The sequence below is a fragment of the Paroedura picta genome, chromosome 9 (genome assembly GCF_049243985.1).
Source record: "Paroedura picta isolate Pp20150507F chromosome 9, Ppicta_v3.0, whole genome shotgun sequence".
Taxonomy (NCBI): domain Eukaryota; kingdom Metazoa; phylum Chordata; class Lepidosauria; order Squamata; family Gekkonidae; genus Paroedura; species Paroedura picta.
In genome coordinates, this window is record NC_135377.1 from 62,008,771 (window position 1) to 62,033,784 (window position 25,014).

The 25,014-nt window shown below is 43.8% G+C and overlaps 2 long non-coding RNA genes across 4 annotated transcripts in view; one reads left to right on the top strand and one right to left on the bottom strand.

Moving 5' to 3' along the window:
• Positions 1 to 25,014, bottom strand: part of LOC143845043 (uncharacterized) — a 622,217-nt gene that overhangs the window by 558,827 nt on the left and 38,376 nt on the right. For both annotated transcript variants that reach the window (XR_013234227.1, XR_013234222.1), the window contains one exon: positions 10,814 to 10,993. This is a non-coding gene — a long non-coding RNA (uncharacterized LOC143845043). The remainder of the gene's footprint in view (positions 1 to 10,813; positions 10,994 to 25,014) is intronic.
• LOC143845044 (uncharacterized) overlaps positions 10,985 to 25,014 on the top strand; it is a 29,400-nt gene continuing 15,370 nt past the window's right edge. For both annotated transcript variants that reach the window (XR_013234263.1, XR_013234262.1), the window contains exons 1-5: positions 10,985 to 12,484; positions 13,184 to 13,234; positions 15,090 to 15,144; positions 21,387 to 21,465; positions 22,946 to 23,080. This is a non-coding gene — a long non-coding RNA (uncharacterized LOC143845044). The remainder of the gene's footprint in view (positions 12,485 to 13,183; positions 13,235 to 15,089; positions 15,145 to 21,386; positions 21,466 to 22,945; positions 23,081 to 25,014) is intronic.

Consider the following 25,014-nt stretch of genomic DNA (forward strand, 5'->3'; position numbering starts at 1 on the left):
GAAAGTAGAATCATAGAGTTGGAAGGGATCTCATGGGTCATATAGTCCAACCCCCTGCACTATGCAGGACACTCACATCCCTATTGCTCATCCACTGTAACCTGCCACACCCTTGAGCCTTCACAGAATCAGCCTTTCTGTTAGATGGCTATCCAGCCTCTGTTTAAAAATTTCACAGATGGAGAACCCACCACCTCCCAAAGGAGCCTGTTCCACTGCGAAACCGCTCTAACTGTCAGGAACTTCTTCCTGATGTATAGACGGAATTTCTTTAGAATTAATTTATGTCTAATTAATTAATTAGTAGAAGTGAACATACTTCATATTACCAAAGCTTCATGGACATTTTCGTAGGCCATCTGCAGTTAAAAATTGAAAATTGGTGCACCTTTGTTCCGGAATAAGCCATAAATCCTTGAATAAACTTAACCAAAAATTATATTTAGTATAAATGTTTAGCTGCACAAGGACACAATTTCATTTGTGCCATTCATTTGTAAATATTTTTTCTCGAATCTCTCCTTCCCATCATGAAGTCTACCCTATCTCAAGCATGGTACAACAGTATGAGGCAAATAAATAAGGTTTTTTTTTTAAAAAAAAAGATGTATAAACATTCATGTCTCTTATTGAAGGATTTGGTGCCTGTTCTCGTTCTGCAACACTTGGAATGCTAATTGTGCTTGAGGTTTTGTCTATGTGTACTTATGTGTACTTCTGTAAACCTCAAGTTGGCACCTGGCCTGTTTTAAATTGGCCTGATAGGGTGAAGCTTCCTTCTCCCTCCCCCCATCCCACCTGATCTGGGTTGTTTCCTCCTAGCCAGACAAGTTATTGAGCAATAGAAACACACACTCTGAATGTACATTTAGATTTTTTCCCTCTTAAATCTTTTATCAGTTCTGATTTTGTTTTTGAGCTGGCTGAGAATTTCATGGTAGACTACAACATGGTATCAAGCTGTGTTAAACAACAGAACAAAGTGGCATCCTGAAGAATTGTGTGTGTGTGTGCACACAAAAGCTTATGCCTTGAATGACATTTTGTTGGTCTTAAAGGTGCCACTGGACTCAAACTTTGTTCTAAAACACAGCATGTCAGGAAGAACATCAGAGCTATTAAAAATGGTTACTGGGTGGGGCAAGACATCACAATGGCAACAGGTTTTGTACTTAACGTGTTGAAAATTACATGCTGAGGAAGAGTGCTTGCACTCGAAAGCTCATGCCTTTAATAAATCTTTGTTGGTCTTAAAGGTGCTACTGGACTCTGATTTTATTATTAAAACACTCAGAAGACCTGGGATTTCTAAAAGCCCATCTGAGAGTGGAAACACTGATAATGTTGTATAGGGCTTGTTCCTCTGGAATCCATCTGCTAACTCCTCCTTTTCCAGCTATTTCCAGGCACTAATCTCTGTCCAAGATGCCTCGCATTGGCTGATAAGCCTACAGAAAGATTTCTCTAACGCTTTAGAAGAGACATTTTTCTAAATGCAGTGCACCTGTAAACAGCATGAATCCTGCCGGGCTGGGAAGTTTCGTCAAATGACGGGAGAAAATTTCTCACAAATTGAAGCAGTTTTAGAAGCCATTTGTTTGGAAATAAGACTGAATCTGAACCTCATTAAATAATAACTATCAGGGAATATAAAACCAGGGGGGGAGATGGCATTCATTGCTACCTAGGCCAGTGTTCTCAACCTGGAGGTTGACATGACCATATATGGTCATATCACCTGATAAATGTTTAAACATTTAAAAATATTAAAATTAATTAATTAAATATTTTTAAAATTAATTAATTCCACCCATTCGGGGAACCCTTCCAGAGCTGTCAAGAAACACCCTGGTTGAGAAAGCCTGCTCTGGAGAAAAGCAATAGCTGGAACTAAAAGATGCTGGGGGAATAATTTCTCCTTTCCAAACTCTATCCCTCTTTTCTTCTAATAGTGCTTAACATTAAAAAACGGGCTTTGTTTCTCACTTGAAAGTACAGGGGAAAAGTTTAACCATATCTCCTTTAATATGCTTCACAATAGACTCCATTGTTACTATAGTTGAGGTTGGTTTATTGTCTATTAATTTTTCCTACTCTTCCTATCCTACGTCTATCCCTTCCAGAGCCAGAATTGAAAAGACAGTTAAAATTCTCCAGGGAATCCCTTCCCTCTTACTTACTCCCCTTTCTCGTCCTCAGACGAGATTATACATGAACCCACTGAAATATAACCTAAACTCCACCCCTTCATACATTCTTTGACTGTAGCCTCTCGGTTTTAACACAACTGAACACCTGCGCCAAAAATTATTCCATGAATATCTACATGCCGAAATGTATTTTAAGGCGCGCACAAATAAATAAGTAATGCAATACCTTCTTGCATTAGGAAACACAGGGGTGGCATGATTCTTCCATTCATTATTGCTTCATAAATTAAAATAGAAACCTGCAATAACTCTGAGCAAAACCACTGTTTAAATCCATGACCACCCAGTAGAAGGAAGGGAACTCTAGCCGTGCCTTGTTTTGCTGCGGAACTGACTGCAGTCCCGTTTATGGGTGATCTGACATTTTGACTCCAGGGCGGTGTGTGAAGAGATTGAACAAGATGTATTCATCATACGCAGGCAGAGCCTGGCAATATAGAACTGCACGAGCTCATTACTGAAATATATGCTTTGATATAGGTACCATTCCAGTGGACTAAAATGCCAGCCGTTTTCAACAAAATATGTGTGACAAACAGAAATTAAAAATTCAAATAATGCATGCCCCCAAAGAAGTGGTTATCCCTATGCTTGTTAGAAAGCTATATTGAGGAAGGAGACCAAGCAAGCTTGAGACTACAACCAGATAGAAAAGGGCTTTACAAGATGGGGAATTTGGGGGGAACTGTCTGCCAGCTGAATGTGTTCTGGATTGTCTTCTTGCTTCCCTTCCTGTGTATCGGTGTTTAGGCCTGGGTGTGGAGAAGATGCTAGGCTTTTGATGCAAGCCAAAGGATTAGAACCAACACTGTCTTAGCCCATAGCTTACAGCCTGTAGACCAGAGGGAGCCATCTAGGGATGCCAGCCTCCAGGTGGGACCTGGGGATACCCTAGTTTTACAGCTAATCTTTCGGTGACTGAGATCAGCTTCCCCTGGAGAAAAATGTGGCTTCCCATTTTTCACATATATGTAAATTTTTTAATATTGCTTCAAAAAGCATGTTCTGGCACAATATCCTGTCAGCAATTTGATACCTAGGAGTCAACTTTTCATTACTCAGTTTAATATTTCAGCTGCTTCAAATTTTGTTGGGCTCTGCTATGGTACACACGTAGCAAACCTGGTGGCAATTAATTTTGTAGGCATGTATATAGTTTAGTTCCCAATTTGTTCTCTGAGATGCCAAGTGGCCATGAATATTAAAGTTTCAGTATTTCCTTTCCTTTCTAAAATGTACAGTGGTAATATTTTTAAAGATACATTTTTTCAAAGGATTTAAGGATGGTTTACATTACATAAGCTTTTGCAAAGTTTAGCCCTCTTGTTAAAAATTCTGTGTGCATGTAGATTGGGACTCTTACAATATACTTTGCAAAGCAATTTTTAGAACTCTGCACTATAACACAGGGCATTTTGACCTGCTAGGCAACTTAAATACAGAATAGACCAGCCTTTCCCAACCTTTTTACCATTGAAAAACCCCTGAAACATTTGTCAGGTTTTGAGAAACCCCAGAAGTGGCACAATCGTGCAGAATATGGTTGGGAAGCATAGCTGTGTACATGCCCACTGGGGACCCCTCCCCTTCCCACTCCCTCCAGTCCCATCATTGGCCATTGTGTTTGGGTGGGTTGACGTGACTATGGCCATATCACCTGATAAACGCTTAAGAATATATTTAAAAATTCACCCATTCAGGAAACCCTTCTAGGGCCATCAAGAAACCCAGATTGAGAAAGCCTCGAATAGATTCATGCTGCAAATATGATATTTTTAGTACAGTTGCTCAGTCCTAAACAGGGATGCTGCATGCAGGCTTCACAGTGAACATGTTTGCTGTTGACCATACCATGTGGCTGAGCCTCCCATGTCCTTTCATCATTCCTCACTTGAACAGCTGCCAAACAGCTTTGCAGCTGTGCCACAGCCTCAATCCAGTCTTTCCCTTCTGTCTGTCAAACAGCTTCTGAATCTGCTTGGTAGGTGAAATTGGTTATCTCCTAGGATCATCAGGAAAATAAATGATGCAGAGACAGTACAATGATTCCCCACATGCCTGTGCAAAGACTTGCATCATGTATGACCTCAACAATAACATGCTATGGATGAACGCAAAATGGCATGTTTAAAAAAATGGTCTTTGGCTAATAATCACTAACTGGCCAATTAATTTGTTCCCTGTTTATGGGATTAGCTGCTGAGCAGCAAGCAGTGAATCTGGATCTATGCCGGAGTGGGTGAACTAGGATTCTTGCTAGGAGTGTAAGAATGTGAGCACGTGAAATATTGCTGAATGCACTGTCCTGAACCGTAACATACCGTTGTTATTGTTGTTGTTAGGTGCGAAGTCGTGTCCGACCCATCGTGACCCCATGGACAATGATCCTCCAGGCCTTCCTGTCCTCTACCATTCCCCGGAGTCCATTTAAGTTTGCACCTACTGCTTCAGTGACTCCATCCACCCACCTCATTCTCTGTCGTCCCCTTCTTCTTTTGCACTCGATCGCTCCCAGCATTAGGCTGTTCTCCAGGGAGTCCTTCCTTCTTATGAGGTGGCCAAAGTATTTGAGTTTCATCTTCATGATCTGGCCTTCTAAAGAGCAGTCAGGGCTGATCTCCTCTAGGACTGACTGGTTTGTTCGCCTTGCAGTCCAAGGGACTCGCAAGAGTCTTCTCCAGCACCAGAGTTCAAAAGCCTCAATTCTTTGACGATCGGCCTTCCTTATGGTCCAACTTTCGCAGCCATACATTGCAACTGGGAAGACCATAGCCTTGACTAAACGTACTTTTGTTGGCAGGGTGATGTCTCTGCTTTTTAGGATGCTGTCTAGATTTGCCATAGCTTTCCTCCCCAGGAGCAAGCATCTTTTAATTTCTTTGCTGCAGTCCCCATCTGCAGTGATCTTGGAGCCCAGGAAAATAAAATCTGTCACTATCTCCATTTCTTCCCCATCTATTTGCCAGGAATTGAGAGGGCCGGGTGCCATGATCTTTGTTTTCTTGATGTTGAGTTTCAAGCCAACTTTTGCACTATCCTCCTTCACCCGCATCAACAGGCTCTTTAGTTCCTCTTCACTTCTGCCATTAGAGTGGTATCATCTTTCCAGCTGTTTGTGGAAGTTCATACCAACTCCCCCTTGCTTGATTTGTGATTCTGTGCTTGGCATCCGCCCTGCTGAGCTGACATTGCCACATTGGTACTGGCTGGGCTGGCTGGGCACTAGTACATTACACTAATTCTGCTGGGCTTGCAAAAATGCCTGCCCACCATTTTCTATGGCAGACATTCTCTGGTTTGACCTTAGTCCTGTTGAGGTTGCACTATCATAGTGACAGTAATTCTGCTGGGCTTGTAAACATGCCCCTAAACTTCAGCTTCTACTGCTGAGATTCTCTGGGACTTTGATTGTTTTGGTGGGCTTCAATTGCACGTTCGTGCATTGGAGGATGTGGAAACAATGGAGGATGGGGGAACTTTATTTGGGAGAGCTGTAATTCAGACTCTGGAAATCTTTCTCAACTTTTTCTTACCATCGAGAAACTCCTGAAATGTTCTTCAGGCTTTGAGAAAATCCAGAAGTGGTGTCAGCCAGCGATCCCCTGCAAGATTGGTGCCTCTAGCATGCCGGGGGGAGGGGACAGGGGAGCTGTACTACCATGCTACAAACTTAAACAATTTCATTAGCTCTAAAAAGTTCATGAAGATTCATGGCTCATAAATAGGGCACACCACAAACCAAAATAAACCAAATTCCCTAGTTTATGCCCATCTCTAATCAACAGTTGTAAGCATGATTCCATCTTCATAGTGCATCTGTGCAGAGCGGTTTTATTAACTGATAACCCCAGTCAACAAATATGATAATTGAAGAGGCACACAGCACTCCTGCTTAATTAAGCCTCTATAGGTCATCTTCTCATTTGATTATAGAAGACATAGTCTAATACTGGCTTTCCCAACCGGAGTTTTGTGAAACCCTGGGATTTTTTGATGGCCCCAGAAGGGTTTCCCGAACGGGTAGGAGTTAATCCTTATCCATAGTTCATCTATATATATTTGTGAAACAGCGTGGGGGGTGGAGCATGTCCGGCTGTCCGAGCTGGAATAGGGCCAATCAGGGTGCAGCCAGCAACGCTCACTGCACCCTCATTGGCCCTGCCTCTACAGCTCCCACCCACCCTCCCTCCCTGGATGCTAGCTACGGATGTGCCAAAGACAGAGAGAGACACACACAGCTCTGCCAGACCGAACACGAGCCCTCATTCCCTCCTATCACTTTTGCTGCAAGGGAGGCAGAGAGAGACATAGAGAGAGCTGCCCCAAACTGCACACTAGCCCTCCTTCCCTCCTACAAACCAGCCCTAGTTACCTGCTAGGCCTCCTCCTTCGAGGTACACGGAGGGAGAGAGAGACACACACAGAGAGAGATCTGCACCTCCCGGTGTCCCCTGGGTCCTAGCGCCCATTGCATTCCTGCTTGCAATGGGCTTTCTTGCTAGTGTATATATATGTGTGTGTGTTAAACATCCATTGAGGGAGGGGCCCTGGGCAGGTTTGTACCCAGCTATGCTTCCTAACCATATTCTGCAGGATCATGACACTTCTGGGGTTTCTCAAAGCCTGAAGAACGTTTCAGGAGTTTCTTGACGGTAAAAAAAAGTTGAGAAAGACTCGTCTAATACTTCACTTTTGTAGCATTATTGAAGTGCCGAATTGTTGGGCTTGCAGTAATAGTGTAAGATCAAGATTTGGGGGGGGGGGGGCAAAACTGTATTGTCAATGCAGTAAACTTTTTATTTTTTAATTTTTGAACTTTTAGGTACATGGGTTATGAGCTATTCGATCTTAATAAAAATGGAAATGGAACCAAGTTGAAGCTAGCTTAAAACTGTGGATTTTCGCAAAGGCATTTATACCTTTAATAATCAAAAGTTCTTGCCAGAAAATTATTATCCTTTAACATGCTGAGAAATTTGTGTTAAGATTCTTGGTCTCTGTCTAAAATTAGAGTTCCCAGGGAACATGACACAGAATATGGTTTGAGATTACAGTCCCTGGCTTGGATTCAGAGCAAAATTCTACTTCCATTAATGCTCCTACACAAGCAAAAATGCATGAAAAATAACTACTTGTACTAAGTTAAGTTTTTTGTATCCTTATTTCTACTTGTGCAAGACATTGAGCAACCAGTTCCAGGACACTATAATAGGAACAAAAGCCATAGGTGTTGCACAAGGTCTTGCGCAAGCACAACTGTGCTATGCCTGTGTTTTACCCCACTTGTGCACCACTGGATGTGAGCCACGCTGTTTCCATTTTTCAAACTATAGTACTGAAAACTGGGATGCTCCAGTTGACTTTATTTATTTAGAAAGTTTGCATGCCATCCGCCCGGAGCCTGCTCAAGGCAGCTCACCAATAAAAGAATGCCAACAATAAAAATAAGTTAAAAAAAAATCCAAGAAAGCCATGCCAAGACATAAAACAAACTGAGCTTAGGTAAACAGAACTGTTTTGCCTCAGCACCTGAAGGATTGTGCGAAGAAGAGAAGCAGCAGAACATTTTTTCTACCTCACTTTTCACTACCTGAAGGAGTCTCAAAGCAGCTTACAATTGCCTTCCCTTCCTCTTTCTACAATAGATATCCTGTGAGGCAGGTGAGGCTGAGAGAGCCCTGAGAGAACTGTGACTGGCCCAAGGGCCCCCAGCTGACTGCATGTGGAAGAGTGGGGCATCAAAATTAGAGGTCCACCGCTCTTAACCCCTACACCATAGTAAGTTAGACACCGGGCAGCCTTCAAGGGGGAGAGCATTCAAAGGTGAGGTGCCACAACAGGAAAAGCCCTGTCTCTGCAGGGAGAGGCAAAGATAGTGGAGCTAGATGCAGGGGAAGGTTATCTGGTGGATGGGCCAGGACAGGAAGAGAGACTCATTCAAGGACTTAGGGTACAAGCCACTTTAAAGGTCTAGTCCTTTATCTAGGCCAGGGGTAGTCAAACTGCGGCCCTCCAGATGTCCATGGACTACAATTCCCAGGAGCCCCTGCCAGCGAATGCTGGCAGGGGCTCCTGAGAATTGTAGTCCATGGACATCTGGAGGGCCGTAGTTTGACTATCCCTGATCTAGGCACTTTGATTTGTGCCCAGAAACCAATGGGTAAGCATGGCAGATGTATTTATTTATCGTATGGTGTTTGTATAGTCTGTAGGACTGCCTGGCAGCCAGGCAAGAGATTTTAGAGGTGGTTTGCCATTGCCTCCACATCATGGCCGTAGTTTTCCTTAGAGATTTCCCACCCAAATATGAACCAAGGCTGACCCTGCTTAGCTTCAGAGATCGGGTGTGCCTGAGAAGGTGATGTGATTTTGGCAACCAGAAGGCTGACATATATAGAAAAAGGAGAGTTGGTTTGTATACGCCGCTTTTCACTGCCTGAAGGAGTCTCAAAGCAGCTTACATTCGCCTTCCCTTTCCTCTCCCCATGACAGACACCCTGTGAGGTAGGGGAGGCTGAGAGAACTTTGACAGGACTGCTGTGTGAGAATAGCACTATCAGACTTAATACCTCTATTTGCCCTCCATGCTGCTCCTAAGGAGAAGAATGGGTTTTGGTTTTCCGTGCCCCGCATTTTACTACCCAAAGGAGTCTTCAAAGCTTATATTCGCCTTCCCTTTCCTCTCCCCACAACAGACACCCTGTGAGGGAGGTGGGGCCAAGAGAGTCCTGTCAGGACTACTTGGTCAGAATAGCTCTATCAGGGCTATGACGAGCCCAAGGTCGCCCAGCTGGCTGCATGTGAGGGCGTGGGGAATCCAACCCGACTCACCAGATTAGAAGCCATTGCTCTTAACCACTACACCACACTAGGGCAAAGGATTGGGGGAGGGGCAAGCACAGCATCATGTCCGGAAGGTGTAAGAACTGCCCAAAACTCTAAGGTGAAACCCTTAGTTAAAATCAAATGGTTAAACACTTACATCAGTTCACCTTCATTTCTTAAATGAGGCATGAAAGGTTTTCGCTGGAAGTGATTGAGTGACATGGCTGATGATGCCATTCTCCCCCCTACCCCGCCACCGCACTGAGTAACAGCAAGCAACTAGGGCTTCCAAGCAGGTCTCCTGCCACTGCTCTATATATGATCCGTGTATCTGGCCCCCATCAATGACTTGGCTGCCACATTCTGGACCCACTGAAGTTTCCGAACGGCTTTCAAAGTTCTCTTTAGCCGAGAACGACCAAATGCTAATCCTCTCTGTAAAGGACAGCCACTTCAATCCTTACGCTGGCACTTAAAAGCCAGCTATTGGATTGCTACCTCAGGCTGACTTTGATCCGTATCCTTTATGACACCGCGTCTTTAGCATCCCTGTGGAGTCATGCAAAAACCACTCTCCACTCAGTTCCTGACTCGCTGTTACACACCTCTTCTTGCTTCCAGTGTTAAAACTGATCTGTGTTATCGTTTTTTGGTAGACACTGTCAACAGTTTGATTACCAACCCCCTCCCCCAATTACAAAGCAGCACGACTTGATTACCTCCCCCCCCCCCGCAATTTGCAATCGAGCACACGAAATCCTCAACCTCAGAGAAATCAAATTGGCCTGAACCAGTGTCAGAGCTGTTTTGCGGGGCCGGCAAAAGAGAGCTGTTTGACTAGGCCTGTGGCTGAGGCCCACAGAAAAACAGCGACAGACTGGCCTTCCTATACAGGCAACAACGTCTGCACACCACCCACCAAAACCTTATAGCGCTTTACTCTCCTTTCCTCCCACCGGGGAGAAGGTGATGATCCCCCTAATTTTAAAAAGTAAACTGGATTTTAATACTTAAATGTTTTAGAAGAAGAGTTGGTTCTTATATGTCGCCTTTCTCTACCCAAAGGAGGCTCAAAGCGGCTTACAGCCGCCTTCCCTTTCCTCTCCCCACAACAGACACCCTGTGAGGTGAGTGAGGCTGAGAGAGAGCCCTGATATCACTGCTCAGTCAGAACAGCTTTATCAGGGCTGTGACTAGCCCAGGGTCACCCAGCTGGCTGCATGTGGGAGAGTGCAGAATCAAACCTGGCTCGCCAGATTAGAAGTCCGCATTCCTAACCACTACACCAAACTGGCTCTAATTTAATTTCATCTGGATGCCACGCGAGCTGCCCTGAGCTCTCGGGGAAGGGCGGCCTAAAAATCTGAAAATAAATAAATAAAAGGAGGAAAACAAACCACTCTTGCAAAACTCCTTAAAACAGTTATGGCAGAACTGGAAAACCCGAGCAACCAGCCCCCCCGTTGTGTTCACTGTTATTACACAAGCCGGATTTGGAATGCCAGGTCACCCTCTGATGCTACACTCACTCAAAACCGGCCTTATTTTTAGAGAGGACACTGAATTATAACAGTGCAAGTCAGCTGACTGCTTTGTCACAGAGCTGCTGCTTTCTACATTATCGCAAGTGCCAGACCTCTCACTGCTCCAGTTTCCTAGTCGCAGTGCGGCAAGGCAGACGCAAAGAGCCGGGTGTGGAGCAGAACGAGGCTTATTCTTAATTTTTTTCTTCCTCAAACAAAGTCTTCTGCCGATAAAAGTGTGCCGTGCAGGTTTACCTTGGTTACAGCAGAAGAGCAGCATGCCACCTGGATGCGCACGTTGGCTTCTAACGTTAACAACGGCTCTGAACCCAGCCAGGCACTGCTCGGAGCCTTTCACGTAAATGGCGTCTGACGAAGAGTGATGGGCTTTCTGCCTCGTAGGTGAATAGTTGCTTGTGCCACACCGGGGTATACCTGCAAGGACAGGACAAAGGAGGCGATACCTGTTACTGTCTGGGGCCTTTTTTCCTCCCCCCTCTTCTTGTTGCTGCTGAAGCCAGCCGAAGGTCCCTGAGTAATAGGTTAGTCCTGGCCTGTAGACAGCCAGGATTTCTCACATCGGTCCAGGCAAAAGCTCAAACGAGAAAGCAGGCTCCCTGACCTAAATCAATCCCAGTCCTTTTGGATGGATGCAGGGTAGCAGCCGACTAGCAGTGACACATCCAGCCATCAAGTGGAGAATCTCTGGGATTACAATCTCTTTCCGTTTCAGCCTTTGAAAACTGAATGCTCCCACTTTTGTTACCCAACTGCTGCTGATTTTTCTCTTTTTACAAAAATATATCTTTTCCATAAGCAGCTACTAATTGCTTTTGGGTCTCTTATGGGTATATTTGCGTGGATTAGCCTGCCGTGAATGCAGTCCTTCCCTGCTTCCTGTTGGAAATGAGGACGCGCTGAAACCAGCCTGCTTTAACAGTTGTTTCTTTCTGCGTGATGCTATGCAGCTAGGATGGGTTGCAGGGACAACAAAGGAAGGAGCACAAAACCTCACTCTCTTCTGGGTTATTGTTTCGGGAAATATATATATAACTCTTCTTCAATGCAATATGTTCGGGTTTCCCCCCCTCTTTTGCTGTTTCTTTTTTTTCCCTTTTGAACCGTCTAATCAAAGAGCCTAACAGGCATTTATTGTGGATGTGAATTTTTTAAATGCTGTGAAAAAGAGAGAGACAGACGGACGGCTCACGAAGAACTGCGATTTGAGGCAAACAGCGCATCTCTGCGTTTCTTGCTGATTTGAAATACTCAGTTGGCGAAGAAGAAGCCCTAAGGGACAAGTCCCGTAACTAAGAGCGCGAGCGTAGATAAAAGAAATAAAAATGACAAGCGTAATGGAAGACGAGCAAAAGGAACTGTCGGAGGAATCAGTGCTTGGATGGCAAATCTCACCCAGCCTGAATATCATTATGAATAATTCATAGAACAAAAATTATTCTGCTTTCACCTTTTTCTCCCCCCATTTCGAATGGCACGATGTGCATTTCTAATAAATTTTTTGAGATAAAAAATATATATAATGCCAATTTGAATTTGAAGAGCTTTTTTTTTTTTACGCAGCCAGATGCTACCATCCCATGTCGGTACCTCCTGCAATTATTCTGCGAGAACCCACTTCTTCACGAAGCACCATTACCGACGAAAATTACTGTGATTACAATGGCAAGAATAGAATGTCATCCAGTGATTTCTAATTCACCTAATTGACTCAGGCTGTCTGCATTGGTCTTGTGCCCAGGTCTTCGTACTTGGCACCTTGCACTGAATCACAGTCTTTTTAAACTTCAGCTGGGGGAAAATATAGCTTCATTTTAAACGGTAGCCAATGTATGTTACACGATTGTTTCCCGACGTTCTCAATGACTACGTTTTAGCTCCTGGGCATAGGATGTCGTTCCGTTACAGGTTTGTTTCTCTATCGTAATGCTCAAGTGCTTAAAGTTGCCGCAGTTTCTAACTGTATGGACGATCTGTCCAGCTAAGGTAGCGCAGGGAGCTTTAATTTCATAAGCCTCTTCTCTTTTTCTTCTTCTTTCATCGGAAAGGTTAGCTGTTTCTGAGTCAGAAAAGCTTTCTGCCATCCCTGACAGCTATGGTATAACGATAGAACAAGGACATATTCTGAAAATGGATGCAAAAGGCAAAGCTGATGATAGCTAGGGTTTTATGCCACCCTTCTACAGCGCTAATGTTGTGCTTTTACAATTATATATTTGGTTACATTAATAGGTGCTAATCGTTTTATTTAATAAAGGGACATGTTTTGAACAACGGGAGGATCAGAGGAGCAATGTAAGACATGGCCATAATTTACTAGTGGTGTCTTGCAAATGAGCCCTTTGGATGGCAGGTTTTGGGATCAGGTCTCTGTTTGGAAACTAGCTTTTGCTATAGGAAGACTGAAGGTTTGAACAGCAATATATCAGGTGCTTCCTAAAGGTGCAGTGCTGTGAGCAACGCTGTGAACACAAGTTTAGACAGAGGCTGCATCTAATTATGGTAATATTAGGGCTATAGGTGGAATATAACAGGTTAAAAACATGTGTTAGTATGGGAAGAGCTGCTATTTGACTTGACCCCTCAATTTATCTTTCATTCCATCAGCAGGTTCAGTTAATCTTTGGAAAATATCTCTTACAGAACAAAACAAAGGAGGTAAGTAGCATTTTTTTTCCAGCTACAAGGCTGTTTAGTTTAGCACCATTTCACTGAGTTTAACAGAAAATGCTTTCTATGTGCATGCAATTACACAGCCAAGTTACTCCAGCAAGAGGATATTTCACAAAATACATTGAGTGCAATTGTATAAATAAAAGTTTTTAAAATGTTTAAAGATCGTTTTCCATTGACTCAAGGCTTTTCCTTTTCATTTCATTTTAGTTTCCTTTGCATTACTAGTTGGCTATTAAAACCTTTTGTAGAAAGTCCAACCAGAACAGTATCTAAAGTCTTTGCAATGACATCACAATGCATCAGGCTGCTTCATCCAAAAAGTTACCTCCGTTACAGAGCTGAATTCAGTAATTTGTGAATCGGATCTGAATCAAATTTAACTTAATTTTAATATTTGGGTCTGTTGATTTTAACTGCCTGGGTTTGGGAACATACCTGAAGGAATTTCTGGTGACATACTTTTTAAATGAATTTGATTGCACCACAGTATGGCACCTCTCACAAATGAAGCAAAGCTGTCCTCCCTATAAGAACCTGGCCACACAGATACTAGAAAGGAAATTGTAGGAAAGATTGCACTAGAAACCAGTAGTGTAAAAGGAAAATAATTTTTAATGATTGAATAAAGGTAAATGTATTCTCTGTGCAAGCACAGGGTCATGTCTGACCCTTGGGGTGACGCCCTCTGGCGTTTTCATGGCAGACTCAATACGGGGTGGTTTGCCAGTCATTACTGTTTTACCCCCCAGCAGCAAGCTGGATACTCAATTTTACCGACCTTGGAAGGATGAAAGGCTGAGTCAACCTTGAGCCGGCTGCTGGGATTGAACTCCCAGCCTCATGGGCAGAGCTTTCGGACTGCATGTCTGCTGCCTTACCACTCTGCGCCACAAGAGGCTCTTAATGATTGAATAACCCTGACCGACCATTTGTTTCTTCAGTATTTTGCCTTTGTGGGGCTCCCGTTTTTTTGTGTGACCAAAATGACCCAAACGAGCCTTGGAATAGTTTGTATCACGACCATCCAAGGTCCTATCTCCAACTATAGACATGCTCTGATTTTATGTGATCTATAACTGAAAATATCACTTCCAAGTCTGGAGTCTCTTGGGTATACCAAATTTGAGGCTTGCACCGGTAGAGGGGGCATTGCGTATGGTTCTAGGCATCCTGGGAGCAAGCGGATAGAATCAGGCTGTAGAAGATTTCCTTAATCTACTGGCACAATCTTTCTCAGTAATCTCTCCATTTGGTAACTAGGAGTTGAAGAAAAGGGTAAGATTATTCATCTTTTCTAAAAGGCTTTCTCATTATTAACTGTCTCTGAATAAGCTTTACTGAAATCAACGCGTATTTCTATTTTATTACATTTATAGTTTCAGCAGTCTGATTTAAAAATATTTTATGTATATATATATATATATCAACAATACTAATCCTGTTAAGGGAGGATAAATAAATTGAGTAAAAAACGGAATGCAAAATGTTTTTAGATTAATGTTAATTTAATTGTTACACTTTGATACAGAACAGGGCATACACTGGCTCTAGGCATTCCAGTTTACCTGTCTGATGCAGGGCAAGAGTTCCTTTACAGCATACTAAATATGGATGTGTAAAAGATGCTGAAACGGCCATCAACCAAGTAATAGCAACCTGTAGAACACAGTGATGATGGCACATAAGAAGCTACTTGGTCCCATGACATCAACGTTTTTCTTTCTTACTTTCCTATTGAGCCCTAAACATTTTAATTGTTTATTGGGTGTTAGTAAAATCTTTTGACAGATCCGGTCAGACAGAATATTTGTTAACCCCCTTAACTCCTCATCCGCAGGTGGCTTCAGGCCTCACCCAGAGCAGTGAAATAGATTTAACACCTGATCTAGAGGGTGAGTTGATGTTATAATACCTTGCAAATGGCACGTACAAATAAACTTATTTTCATGTCTCCAAAGGGAAATTCCACATTTCCTTTTTGTGGGAAGGCACACACCCAGATTTATGACTAGAGTTTACACGTGTCCTTTGAAGAACATGCCAGGTTCCTATCGCAACACGATAATGTGATGGAAAGTCAAAATGTGAGCACACACATCCACTTGTCAATGGATGTTGCCCTGTGCAAGCCAGCCTAAGTTTGTATTGTGGATGCCATTAAAGGTTTTTGTATTGTTTTGTATTGTATGAAGAAGAAGAAGAAGAGTTGGTTCTTATATGCCGCTTTTCCCTACCCGAAGGAGGCTCAAAGCGGCTTACAATCGCCTTCCCATTCCTCTCCCCACAACAGACACCCTGTGGGGTGGGTGAGGCTGAGAGAGCCCTGATATCACTGCTCGGTCAGAACAGTTTTATCAGTGCCGTGGCGAGCCCAAGGTCACCCAGCTGGTTGCATGTGGGGGAGTGCAGAATCGAACCCAGCATGCCAGATTAGAAGTCCGCACTCCTAACCACTACACCAAACTGGCTCTATAAGCTAGCCTAAGACTTATTGAACTCACCATACTGAATGATAATTCAGCCAACAAGGGCCAGAGCCTTCTCAGTCCTGGCCCCCACCTGGTGGAATGAGCTCCCCTAAGAGATCAGGGCCCTGCCGGAACTTCCACAATTCCGCAGGGCCTGCAAAAAGGAGCTCTTCCACCAGGCATTTGGTGGGGCCGACTGAGCCATAACACCTACAGGTGCCCCCCAGACTGAGGGAACGAACCGACCGAGGGATTGTCAAGTTATTGTTGAAGTGCCGTTCTAATTGTTCCATTTGATATTTTGTTGTTATTGTTATATTGTTATATTGATTTTTTATATTGATTTTGATAGTGTTCTATGTGAATGTTCAAAAATGTTTTATGTAAACCGCCCAGAGCCGTAGGGAAGGGCGGTATAAAAATATAAATAAATAAATAAATAAATATAAATAATGATGTGGTATCATGCAATGTAACTTTCCCCCAGCCTTGCAAGGATGTTATGACATTGCCATAAACAAAAATACTGATGTAGATACTTAAGACCAGGGAGTTATTCTTCAATGTATCAGATATAACATTTCTTATTTGACCATTGTTTGTTCTATGCAGGGTTGCTAGGTCCATCAGACCAGCTGATGGGGTGTGGGGACCTTACTGGGAAGAGGAAGTGAAGAAGTCGGAAATAAACACAATGTGCCTATGTCACTGGAAGTGATTTAGGCATGTCAGGTGCCCTGGATTGTGAGCAAAATCTCCATGCTAGAATTAGCTTCCTACCATAGAGTTTTGCCTAAAAACCAGACTGTCCCCCCCCCCCATGTCACCGACATGACTATGTCACTTCCAGATGACACGGGCACGTCACTTCTTGCCTGTTTCAGGAGATAATTCTCATTGCTACCTGATAGACCTGAATTGGGGGGAAGGCATTGCAAACCCCTAACCTGGGGACTGGCAACCCTATCCCCTGTGCAAGCACCGGTTCATGTCTGACCCTTGGGGTGACACCCTCTAGCGTTTTCATGGCAGACTCAATACGGGGTGGTTTGCCAGTGCCTTCCCCAGTCATTACCGTTTACCCCCCAGCAAGCTGGGTAATCATTTTACCGACCTTGGAAGGATGGAAGGCTGAGTCAACCTTGAGCCAGCTGCTGGGATTGAACTCCCAGCCTCATGGGCGGAGCTTTCAAACTGCATGTTTGCTGCCTTACCACTCTGCGCCACAAGAAACTAGTTCTATGTTAATTTGTTGAAAACTTGCAATTTAATTTACTTGTTTAATGTACTTATACATTTAAACTCCCAAGTATACTTCTAGTGATTCATAACTAAATAGGACTGATGTAACATTCATATGTAATATCCCTATTTTAGGGTTCTGATTAAATTATACCTTTAGGTGCGGTTATTTTTTTTCATTGTACCTATATGTATGTATACAGTACCTGCAAGATTATATTACTTATTTGGAAGTTTTATACCCTGCCTTTCTAATTTCTGCTCAGCAGCTTGTGAAATTAAATGTTAGAGGCTGGACATTTTTGAAAACCACAATACAAGGCAACGCAAAATTTAAAAGGGAAGTGCTGCCTATAATAGAATCAAATCTCACTCAGTGGTATGAGCATAAATTTAAACAAAAGGTTTGGGGAATGCCCTTTGAAATAAAAATGTGTTATATACCCTCCTGTATGCCAGTAAGGAGACAGCTTTTCACACCCATCTTCTGGCAATCAACTGCAGTAGAGGAGCCCAGACAGAATATGCCAAACTCCTTGCAGAGGCTGTACAAATCAGTTGGCCGAAGGAACTAACAAAAGGAACAGGATTATCAAATCAGAGTCCAGTAGCACCTTTAAGATGAACAAAGATTTATTCAAGGCATGAGCTAAGAACTGACCATCATAACAGTAGGAGTATATAAGCAACAATTAATCCTGTTACATTAGTAAACTGTGTCACAGCATCCAAACACAGCCACATGATAACTCCCTGCCAAACCAGCCAATCAGACCCCTGGAACCCATTTGTAGTTCACAAAGACGTATCAGAAATAAAACTGTCAAAGCCAGTAATCCAGGGCTCACACCTTACTATTTACTGCCGGCCCGATCTGTCTCCATACCAGTGTGAAATTTTCTTACAAGTAGAAGCTAACCTGGCAGCTATCTTGTCCTGGGACCAGAAAGTAGAATTTAAAATTACATAACATGTTACTAACAGTCACATAATCCATTTAAAATAAACTGTGAGGAATGTGGATACTCAAGTTACATAAGGTTAGCATGCATAGTGAGATAAAAAACCTTTGTCCTTGTTGAGTCCAGGGTATGTCAAAGTATTGAGTGTTGTACTAACTTGCATTTCTGCAATTTCCCTTTCTAGTGAAAGCTCATGCCTTGAATAAATCTTTGTTGGTCTTAAAGGTGATTTGATTGTGCTACTTCAGACCAACACGGCTACTCATTTCAGTCATACCAGGATTGATGGCTGTAAAATGCTTTAAAGATAGGAACTAGCATCTTGGCTTGATCCTCGAAGCCAAGGAGTAGCTATTGCAACCGATACAACACTGATATACACTCAAAACTGCTCAGAACTGTAAGAAGTAACTACCATTATTGGTAGAGAATTATTAAATTTGCCAGCTATACTATGGTGGCTACAGAGCTAATTGTATTTTATCACTTTTTTAGAGCTTTATAGTTGTAAATGTACTCCATTGTTGGAAACCACCCTGATCCCCTCATTGGGGAGAGGCGGTCTATAAATCAAATCATCATAAATCTTTGTTGGTCTGAAAGGTGCCATTGGACTTTAAACTTGTAGAAGATGAGAGAACATGACTTGTTCCTATCATTCAGCGAACACCTAATTTCATCCAAACTATTATTTATTTATTATGTTTATATACTGACCTTCCTGAAGGCTCGGGACAGGGAAAACTATGCAGATAAAGCCTTTCTAAAATATGCTCTCCACCAACAAGCATAATTTTTATCTTCGACTTGCTTTAGTTTACTTTAAGGAGAAGGAAATTATGAAATAACTGCTTTGAACGGTACTATACCTAAACTAATTGTTTTCTGTTTCACCATGTAACACTTTATCAAGGTACACATGGAAAGGTTGTTTTGATATTCCATTGTGTGTTCCTCAAATATTTTTTATAACTGTTTTTAGTATTCTTCTTATCTAGGCTTGTTGTGGTTAAGAGTGGTGGACTCTAATCTGGAGAATCGGGTTTGATTCCCCACTCCTCCTCTACACGCAGTCGAAAGGGTGACCTTAGACCAGTCCCAGTTCCCTCAGAGCTCTCTCAGCCCCACCTACCTCACAGGGTGTCTGTTGAGGAGAGAGGACGGGTAGGCAATAGTAACCTGTTTTGAGACTGCATTGGGTAGTAAAAAGTGAGGTCCAAAAGTCCAGCTTTCCTCCTTCTACTATTAATCTATTTTTATTTATTTATAAAACTTTTATCCCACTTTTCAGCTGTCATTTTTATCAACTAATGTATATTTAAAAAAAATATTTCTAATCTGTGACAGAATTCTACTCTGCATATTTTTATTATTATGGAAATAAAGGGGAAACATTTATGAGAGAATGAGCTGGCTTACATACATGGGCGCCATGAGGGGGCAACAAAGGTGGCGAGGGCCTGAGATGGTACCATAGAGAACAGCACGGAAGAGTTCAGGGAGAGGATCAGGGATGATTCCATTTTGGAATATTCCCTTGGGTTAAACACTGCATGCAAATAGAAGACAGGCATAGCACATAAAGAGAGGGAGAGGGGCACCTTCCCCATGTAAATGAAACTGATGTGAAGAAAAACAACATTAAAATTAAAACCAGTGGAGGAGAAGAAGCTTCCAGGAGACTCTAAGAGGCAGAACATCAGAACTGAGTAAGCACCCAAGTGGCCATTCTAAAATCTGGTTCAATCAGGACTGCAGGTCTTTCAAAAAGACACTGAGAGGTTTGCATGTTTGTAATAGGGTTAACTCTACAGGAACCCTAATAAATGAGATGAAGCAACTAAATAAAAATACAAAAATATGATTCGTATCAAAAAGAAAAAGGCCACGCTGGAAGCCTGGGAGCAAATTAGCAAGTGGTCCTCCATAGGGATTCCTCTCAGTTTTGGAAATTGGTGGCAGATTGCCCCTAAAAACTTTGCTTGGCCTCAACAATCCAATCGGAAATATGGGAAACCAGCGGAGAGGCTGGGGCCAAGATTAGATCAGGTGCTTGTAGTCTGCCCACACAATATCAACTAGTAAGGATAATCCTAACCTGAACAGGATAGCCAAGGCTAATCCCACCTCGTCAGCTCTCAGAGGTTAAGCAGGATCTGTCTTGGGGGCTTTTCGCACGCCTTCAAAATCGCACAATGGTTGCCAATTGAAAACGCTACTGATTTGCCATTATGCACAACGTCGTTGACAATCTGCCACACACCTGAAACCGATCCGCAAAAAGCGCTTCCTTGTAGCGCTTTCAGGGAAATCCCAAAAGTGGATTCACCCTCCGGAAAGCGCTACGCTCCTGCAACCAATCTGCAACACTAGCGGGAAAGTTCTGTGCGTTACCATTGTTGTGGTTTCTACAAAGTCCCTCCCCCTGGCTCTCTCCTCTGATCTTCCGGCGAAGCGATCGCCATTTTTTTTTCTCCGAGCGAGCGAAGTTCAACCCACCAGCAAGCCTGTTTAGAGGCTTCCCCGGCTTCAGTCCCTCCCTAGAGCTGTTTAGTCACTAAGCACAAACAACAGAGAAGCCCGTTTGCTGATGTATTTTCCCTTTATTTTTTACACTGTTTTCGGCCGAAAATCGGGCCCATGAGGGGGGGGGATTTTTTTTTTTCACTTGGGGGGAGCGTGGCAACGATGAAACGACTCAAACACACCTGCCAGCTGGATGGGTCTCTCCGTTGCAACGAATCAACACATACTCGTTGCAATGGGTGCGTTTTTTTTTTTTTTTAAAACCTTTCTTAAAGGGAAAGGAGCTGTTTGGGAGCATGCTAACGGCTGCCCATTGGCTGCTTGACGGCCAGGGGCGGGATGAGCTCGGCAATAGCGCTTCCTTTCTAGTGATTTTTGCTGAGACCGGAAGCTTGTGGGAAACGATAGAAACGCAACTGGATTCCACTACAAAGTCAGGTATGCATAATGACGAATTGCACTACTTTAAATGGCGATTTTTCGTTCAGCAAACAATTTGCTACAAGGATCCCGGTGCGGAAAGCCCCCTGGTATTCCACCAAGGAATACCAGGATTGTGACACAGAGGCAATGGCAAACCACTTCTGAATATCTTCTGCTTTGAAAACCCCACACAGTGATCATAAATAATCGGTGACCTGATGGGGGGGGGGGGAAGGATTCACTCATAATTTAACATGAAACATCTTAAAACATTCTCCAGCTGGTTATTCTACTAGGGCGTTACAGTACGAAAACTTTCACTTGCTTTTCCGGGAAAATATTCTTGACACACATGAACTTGATCTCAGTACATAAATTCCAGAACACGGAACTTCTGGAGCAGATGAAAGAGTTGTTTTTTGTTCTGAGGTTCTAAACTGTAGGAGTAGATTTTATAATAGCTGCATTACATTCTAGTCATTGAATAACTTAAGGCTACTTTCTACATTACAGCTGCTGTTCACAAGAGCACTCCCAATGTATGATGAAAAACATAATGAGAAGGATTTATAACCCTGCTTGCCTGCCAGAGGTGAGTATTTCTAGAAAGTGGAAGTGCCCAATTATGAAAGGTGTACAATTACTGATTTGATATAGCTATGGTTGCCAGCTTCCAGATGTTGCTTTGGGATCTCCCACTATTGATCTTTTGATGACCAAAACACATTCCCATGGAGAAAGTGGTTGCTTTGGAGGGCGGACTGCTTTGGAGGGCATTATGCCCTGCTGAGGTCTGTCCCCTTCCTAAAACCCACCCTCCCCATGCTCCATCCCCAAAATCTTCAGATATTTCCCAACCTAGAGCTGACAACCCTACCTGCCTGTCAGTCAAAGGAGACCTGGACTGACTTGCTGGCAAATATATATATCTGTAAACCGCTCCACAGGAGCGGTAAAAATAAAAGGGTAAAGCCTATGAGGGAGGAGAAAGGGGCGGGGCGAGTCTGGGATAAAAACTCTAAGGGGCCGCTCCAAATGGCAGTCCGGGGCCAAGGGGCCAATCTGGCCCTACTTGGGGAAGTGGGGGGCAGGCGGCGGAGGCTTCGGCGCAGCCAAAGGATCGTGCGACGCGGCGGCCCTGATCCTTTGCCTTCCCCAAAGCCAGGGACTCGGGAGGGAAGGGGCGGTGGGGAAAGGCTTCGGGGCTGGTAAAGGAGCAGGCCAGTAGCATCTCTGACGCGGCGGCCTGCTCTTTTGCTCGCCCAGAAGCCAGTGACTCGGGAGGGAGGGGACGGGGGGAAGGGCTTTGGGGTGGGCAAGGAGCAGGCCCACCGTGTCAGAGACGCAGCAGGCCTGCTCTTTTGCCCACTCCAAAGCCAGAGACTTGGTCAGGAGGGGGAAAGGCTTCAGGGCGGGCAAAGGAGCAGGCCAGCCGCATCTCTGATGTGGTGGGCCTGCTCCTTTGCCTGCCCTGAAGCCGGGGACTTGGTTGGGAGGGGGGCAGGGGGAAAGGCTTCAGGGCAGGGGCTCCACAACATGGAGGGGGTGCCCAGGTCGGAGGGGTGGGGGGCAAAGCTCTTTAATTGCTTTATCTTTCACACCTCAGCTTGGGCTTCCACATTCCAGTTTATGAATATTTGAAATGCCCTTCACTAACATCGTTAGAATCAGACCCCAAAAAGATGGGAGCTTAAGAGCAATTGTGTTTGATCCTTGTTTCCACTTTTCGAATGGGAGGTGGCAGAATAGGTAGAGATAAATTTTGTTTCTGTCATTTCCCCACAATAAATGCAGCATGTGAGAAATTTGTAAGGCTCCTGTAATTCACCCTCCAATGTGTGGTCTCAGCAAGATGGTTCTGGCAGCAGGAGTTGTTCTATATTTTTTGAGATTTCATTTTATCTGGCATGCTGCCTTTCTTGTGCACATTAAAAATGGTGTTATTACAAGAGCAATAACCAGCTGCCTCAGGAAGGCTATTTTCATTATGTCTCCTTTGTTTATACGCACAGAGAGAATTGTAAGGCTTTATTTTACATTGGAGTATCTATTTTCTCCCTTCTGGATTTCAGCATGATGCTCTGTCCTACCATAACCCATTTTTTATTGATGGGGCAAAATAAAGTGAAAGCGACTGGAATTGTCTTTGCAAAAGAAAAGGAAGAATGGTTATGGGAGCAGCATGGGGCCAAGACTACACTCTGAAGGTAACCTTTGACACAAACCCTTAAGAAAAATGTTATTCTCTCTCTCTCTCTCACTGGATTATTATATGGGATGTAATATATAATACATGACACACTAACGTGGCCTCGGAAAGCAAAGTGGAGCAGAAAGAAAAGGCAGTATCATGAAAAAATTATTTAGTGTATGAATAAAGTGGCTGGAGGGGTGGGGGAGGAGATGTAGGCCATTTTGTATATGAAAGTATTAGTGTCCTTAGCAGACTCAAACAGCAAATCAAATAGGGATGTCAATCCCCATGTGGGATCTGGGGATTCCCTAGTTTTACAGTTCATCTCCAAGTGACTGAGATCAGTTCCCCTGGAGAAAATGGCAGATGGGACAGTGGACTCCATAGCATTACACTCCCTTGAGGTCCCTCCCTGCCCCAAATACCGCCCACTCCTGGCCCCACGCCCAAAGTGACCAGGTATTTCCCAAGCCAGAGCTGGCAACTTTAAAATCAGACCATCACTAGTTTAGCACCATCCTCTCTTGCTATCTTTATTTGAGTTGAAGAAGCAAAGAGAAGAAAGGTGATAGAAGCTGGGTTGCCAGACTACAATGTTGCAACAATATCATCACACATTACAGAGGACATGGGTTGGGACTGGGATCCTCCCCAGCATGTGCCCCACATATGACTTGCAGGTTCCCCCCAGTGTCTACGTACATGGTGTCCAATTTGGACCACGAGTGTAGCCCAGCCTTTCTCAATTTTCTTGCCATTGAGAAATCCCTGAAAAATCTCTGGGGCTTTGAGAAACCTGGGAAGTGGTGCAATCATGCAGAATATGGTTGGGAAGCATAGCTGTCATATCATGGTCATATCATTTGATAAATGTATAACAAATTGAAAAAAATATATAAAAATTAACTCCTACCCATTCAGGAAACCCTTCCAGGGCCAGCAAGAAACCCCAGGGTTTCACGAAAGCCTAGTGTATTCAGTACGAAGACGGGGCTTCTGCTTTTCCCACTTCACCAATTTCCTGAACTGCAGTGGTCCTGTGGGTGTGCTATTTGGCCCATGTACACTAGTGCAGGGGTAGTCAACCTGTGGTCCTCCAGATGTCCATGGACTATAATTCTCACGAGCCCCGGCCAGCAAATGCTGGCAGGGGCTCGTGGGAATTGTAGTCCATGGACATCTGGAGGACCACAGGTTGACTACCCCTGCACTAGTGGGTTTCCTCATAAGCCAGATAGCAACACTCACACCCTTGAGTAATTTCAGATCAGGAAATTGGAGATGGGATTGAGAAGACCCTTCCCCACATATGCTACAGTCATAATCCTAATCAGTCGCAGGCTGGTAACTAGGGTTGGGAAATACCTGGAGATTTTTGGGGTGGAGTCAGGAGAGGCCAGGACTTGGGGTCGCAGGGGGACCTCAGTGGAGTATAATACTATGCAGCCCACCCTCCAAAGCAGCCATTTTCTTGAAGGGAACAGATGTCTTTAGTCTGGAGATGATGTAATTCCTGGGGATCCCCAGGTCCCGACTGAGGACTGGCATTCCTACTGGTGACCCCAAACCCAACCTGTATAATTAATGTGTGAAGAGACCTGTATACCGTTATCACATGAACAGACATAAAACAATCTAAGGCCTAATACCAGGACTTAGTGATCGTCACCTGGATTGTGTAGAGTGAACATCAAGATGGGCTGGATTAGATGGTGTTTTGGGGGTCTATAATCACGTGTCCAATTAAAAACTCTTTATCTTTAAAACCCCCTCCCCTGAAACTGCAAAAAGCTATTGAAAAGAGGAAATAACAGCCACAGTTCAAGCTTTATTCTTATGAGCTGGTTGATGTTATAAGTCCAACTGCATAGCAGTTCCCATATCCTTAGCAGCCAGTTTGAAGTAGCAACTAGACTGCTGATTCCAGCCTCACCAGAGAACTCTCTC